Consider the following 6,005-nt stretch of genomic DNA (forward strand, 5'->3'; position numbering starts at 1 on the left):
TCATCAGAAAGATCTTGCAAAACTGAGTAAAAAATACTAAAACATTGTTTCCTGGCATAATTTGACGTGATGAATAGAACAAGATGCAACTCTAACTTTAAAACATTACAAAAAGCTACTTTTAGACTTTGGTACTTGCGTTTTCTTGCCCTACGACTACGACGTATATGCTCGGAAGATGAAACCTACAAATTCCGAACAAAACAACTACTACAATACTTGACAAAACGAGGTTACAAAACAAAAAAGACACGCAAACAAATACGAAGGACTGCCTGAAAACCACAAAACAACGTAATAATCACAGAACACCATTTGTTGTCACCTATCCCCCTTCTTTGCCACAGCTATCTACCATCCTCAAACAAACCATCAACATATTCAGTGTCATCGGAACGAAATTCATATTGGGGGGGGGGGGCTGCCCATTGTTTTCCTTCTCATTCAGTACACTGTTATAAAGGAAATATACTACAGCTTGACAATTATTGGGGGGGCTTAAGCACCATCCACACTTCATCCCCATAACATTTTCATTCCACCACCACCATCCACCCTCTCTCATTCGCCACCCTTCCCTCCTCCACCACTGCGCTGCATTCACACCATTCCACATAAGCCAATCCGACACCACCATCGCCTCTTTTAAATGTGTACATTGTTAGCCCATAAACTTTTGCTCTGATGAAGCCCCGTATGCCGGGGCGAAATATTAGCCTTCGCTGATTTACGTGTATTTATTGTTGTTTATTCTTGGCGTACTATTCTATTAACACGAGAGTAAATTTTTAAAGAAACATTATTTTTCGACCAATTTTTTCTGAGGCTGGGCATGTTAGGCAATTACATATCAAAGCCCTTAAATAGTTCCGTGTTTTCCCTTCTTCAATATTTCTTTTTCTTTACATATCAATATGTTTTTTTCTTCAAGTTTTTTCTACTTTTTCCTTTTCCTCTTTTTGCTACCATTAATGCTTTGCTAATATCAATATTGATTTCTTATTACTAAAGTTTTTAATGCTTGTAAAATCTTTCTTGTTTGTCGATAACACGGCGCTGAGCTCGAAAACTGTTTCGGTTCTCTCAGCGTCCAGCGCGTTAAGAATAGCGATAAAACAAAGATAAGGTTCATTAAGAAAGGAAGTTTTGGATTTGGAAGAATATATAAAACATAAAAATGGACCAACGTTACTAAAATTTAAACTAAACATGACCTATTTAAAAGCTAATTACAAAGGAAAGTATGATAATATAAGTTGCAGAAGGTGTAGATTACATAAAGAAAACTTAGAACATTTATGGCAATGCGAAAAGTTCAAAAGACACCTTGCAGGAATGGAAAAAATTCTAAAAAGCAAAGCAAAAGGTCTGATAGAAATCGAAAGATTGGTTGAACTTTTTCAAACTTAAGTGAAAATTAGCCTGTGGTACTATACTGCACATGACGTCTTTCCTGGCAATTCTGTGTTTGTGGTAAAGTAACTGCTCCGAAACGGAGATTTGGCGAGATATATTATTAAATTATTATATTATCATTATAAAAAGTCATTTATCATTATAAATTTTGCTATTTCATTATATATATTCAATGCTATGCCATCATCCTTGTAATCAAAAATGTGTTGCTGAATTAAAAGAATTTGAATTTTGCTATTTGTTACAGAAACTCGTTCCTGGATTTGATGTCAATTGTACCTATTGTCCAAATATTTGGTTGATTTATAAATCACACTGATCTGGACGGGTACATACCATGCAGTTTATAGCAGAGCATTGCCTAAAAAGAGCGTGGTCCAGAGAAAATCTCTAATCTTAGGGTGGCTAGCACTATCACTTTACAAGATCACGCTAAAATGATGAAAACTGCTCCCATTTTCCCCTTCTATTGCTCTAACTCTGCCTGCACCACAGACTGCATAATTAAATTAACATCAAGAGTTGCTTCCTTCCTTTCTGGAAGGATCAACAATACAAAATCTTATCTTTCTCAATACCTCGAAAATGCCAGAATGAAGGTTGTTGCACTTCCTCTTCTTCTTGATTATTTTTTATATTTTGAAAGAGACTTTCAGCAGAAAAAAGGCTTCTTAATAGAGAAGAGGTTTAAAATCCGGAATAAACATCATCACTTTTCCTGACAAAGTGGTACTTACTGACAAAAAGGGGCACATTTCTGACAAATGGGACATTTTTTATATTAATGGGCATTATTTTAATCTGGAAAAGATAGGGCTGGAGCTTTTCTGGGTCCCCTCAGCTCCTACGTCTATGGATTGGATCATTCCTGTGGCAAGATGTACTGTTTGCGTTTAACTCAATGCCTATTAGAAGTTTTTTCCCTCTATTTAGTTTCACTAAAATGATCTACTTGTTTGATTATGCTGTTTGAACGTTCCTTGAACGATTTTACTTCATTTCAAGTTACTCTTGATCAAAGGCGTACCGAAGGACCTTTGAATAAAAATGATGTAGGTGGGGGGGGGGGGTCTTATCTTGAAAACTTCCGAAGGGTTGTGATTGAAAGTTTAAGAATGTATGAATCTTTTTTTAAAAACCTAGCTGTATATTTAAGCAGGCGCGGATCAAGAGCGAATTTGAAGGAGAGGGAGTTGGTAGTGGGGGCGCTGAAAAATTTTCAAAAACTGGTTACGAGAGTACACTGTATACAACAATTTCAGATACCTTTTCAGAATAAACAACATAACTTTGCGATAATCCTTGAAGCAAATCAACCTATCGTTCCCAGAACCTTTATCATCTGATTCTCACTCTTCAAAAGGTGCACAATTTCCAAAAAAGGGGCACCTGACTTGCTTCAATTCGTTAAGGGGAGGGGCAACTGCCCCTAGTTGTCCCCTCTCAAATCTGCCACCAGGGGCGAAATTACCGGGGGGTGCCCAATCCAAAAAATTGTCGATTTCGCAGGGCGCCAAGAAGAGCTTTATTGCCACGCAGAAATGCCACCTCTGAAGTTCGTAAAGGGCCCTCTAGGATTTTTGAAATGGAAATATCGTATTTGTTATGAACCTCCCTTCCTGACATTGCATTTTAGAGAACTGAACAGGTATGTAAGGAAAAGCTCCGTTATTTGCAAAGCGAAAGCATTTCTTACCGAAAGTCATAGCCAATGGATGCAATAATGGATGCATATGTTTATGAGGGCAAGGTTGAGTCATGCAAATTAATTTAAGTTGTAAATTATTTTCATGACAAGCACGGCGTCACTGGAGGGGAATAAGAAGCGGAAGGTCCTCACTTTGGTCAAGATAAGAATTTTTTTATCATTTTTTCTATTACTTTTTAATAGTGCATGAACTAAAAAACATAATAAATCGTTAAGATACCGATTTTGTTTTATCTAATTGCTAACTTTTTCACGTATATTTTTATTGTTTTTCTTTTATTTGCATTAATTCAGTAAATCACTTTCTGTATCATTGCAATGTTTTAATTTTGGATGTGTAAACATGGCCTTCTCGATACAAGAAACTGCACATTTCTGTTCAGGAAATAAAATTCCCCCAATCAAAACAACATCTTCCTCTGTCATTCACAACTACGTGCAATCTGAAACGAAAGGTTGTTGTTTTTTATTTCCTTCCCCAACGTCTAACACTAGAGTTTTAGCATGACATCCCTCTCCCTATTTTTCCCAATAAACAATAATATTTTCAATAAACAATCAGTTCTTTTAGCACAATAGTATTTTGCTAAATTCTTGTCTGAAAGATGCTTTTTAGCCCTTTTACAAGGTATAATTTCAAAAATTTTCTTCACGTCGGACCCAACCATGGTGTGTCCTCCTACCTCACTAAACTTGATTCTTAGCCCCACTGAATTAAATTTCGTTGTGCTGTCTATATCATGTACCCTCCCCCCCCCAATTAGCTGTTTATTAGCTAGTATTTTGCAAACCAACATTAGATGAAGTGAATATAAAAAAACAATTTACGCTCAAGTAGAGAAATAGATATTTCATAGGCAATGAAGTTTCAGGTTTGTTTTTATTGCTTAGAAGTTTGTCCTTGGTAAAGACCAGTGTACACTGGTGAAGCTTTCACTAGTAACCTATAGACAAACCGTTGCTACGAGGTCTGCAGGGCACCACTCAGTTTTGCAGGGCAGAAACCCTTTTCACCCCCCCCCCAAACCTATTGGCCAAGTTACGCCCCTGTCTGCCACTGTATTTTGGTATATTTGTAGTGTGTCTATCAATTATCAGGGACAACACTTTTGAAATGGAGAATTCAGAACAGGGAGGGGGATGTAGATTTTTTAAGGTCTAGTGAAGGCCGCCATCATGGTTGGCGACAAGAAAAATTTGGAAAATATGACATTCTAGAGGTGGCCGGAAAGCGCATCTTAACTATTTACAACATCGATTTTGAACCAAGGGAGATCCTAGGAAATATTCGTAACCTTGTTATGGTAATTATACTTTATAGAATTATCTGGTTTGCCGTTTTATTCCAAATGGAAGGGTTTGTTACAATTACATTATAATTAGACGTTTTTAATAAGTAGAGTTTTAAAAATGGAATATTGTTTGGCGATAAAACGTAAAACGTTAAAAAGAGATTAAGCATCTTTGAAGTTAAGGTGCGAGATGCTGCGAAGCTTTTATTTTCAAATAAACATCTACCAAACTGCAGCCTTCTCCTCCTGGTACCCTTTTCTGTAGCTAAGAAAAAAAGCCCTTTGACTGGCAAAGCACGCTTTAGTTGCGCAAAACCTTATACACTCTACCAATGTTTTCATTCAATGGTGTTTCAGAAGATAATTAGCTCATAATTACTGACCAGGTAAGAGTTTGTGTTAACACTTTAATCAAGTACCAATACAGTATTTTCCTGTTGAATGAGATACCGTATTTACCAAAATTAACGACGGACCCTGAATAAACGCCGTTCTCGAAAAATCGGCGGGCAAATTTTTCTTGTTTTGAAAATGAGATCGTTACCGGTCCATCTGATCAAAAGAAAGGATTATTTCTTTGCAAAAACGGAAATACAGAAACAAATTTTTTTTCTCTTGTGACCTCTACAAATTTTCCCTTTGTGCAGTCAATTTAAAAACACTGGGTCTCGAACAAACGCCGGTCCTCAATATACACTTTGCAAAAATTTTGACTTTGAAACAAACCGGGTCGCTTGAATGACTTTGATGCTTGAAGTTCGATATGCTTCTCCCGTATAATGCCAAAATTCTTTGGAATATTTGTAACAAATTTTATGTGACAACATTTTCTCTGAATTGTAACGAGGTTTATGCAGTAAATCCTAATTCTAAAGAAAATTGGTATTGTTGGTGACTTTATCAGGATTCTAGAGAAAAAGGAAACCTGCCCTTAAATGGAATAGGGAACAGGGAACAAGCAAAAATGTGCGAATGGAACAAGAAAGCTTTTGCATTATGGGGGAACACTGCAAACTACTAGATTGGTGTGGAAATTTGAAGTGTGTGTGCCCAGCCTCGTTTCTCGTGGTACATTTACGCACCTAGGTTCTTTTTTGAGCATTTCTGATCACCGTTCAGTAGTATTGTTATTCCCACCAAAGTTCCAAAGGGCGTGTGATTGAAAATTTCTTTGAGGGCTCCACTTTATGACTTCAGAGCAAATATCTTAATACTATCGAAAAGCAAATACCAAACTCAACTTGAAAAATTATGACACATCAAAAATCAATACTCCTTACTGGCAATATAAAATATGCAGAAACATTTTTTGAAGTTTATAGTCTAGTTATGTTGATATCTAACGTATCTGGATTATGTGTATATTTTGGTTTATGAAATACGTGTGGATGATAAATGGTCCTAAATTGAAATTAATTCAACCCAAACAACCTCTGTAATGGGATGTTATTCTAAGTCTTTACTCCAGAATAAAATATGTTTTTGGAGAACTCTTAGTTCAACCGATTTCCAGATCTAACAAGTTTCTCGCTGAATAGTTCAATAACAGAAATCTGGGAACAAGTCTCCCTTTTAGACTGTCCAGGCAG

Source organism: Rhopilema esculentum, chromosome 11 (genome assembly GCF_057945365.1).
Source record: "Rhopilema esculentum isolate cy_ngs chromosome 11, ASM5794536v1, whole genome shotgun sequence".
Classification (NCBI taxonomy): Eukaryota; Metazoa; Cnidaria; class Scyphozoa; order Rhizostomeae; family Rhizostomatidae; genus Rhopilema; species Rhopilema esculentum.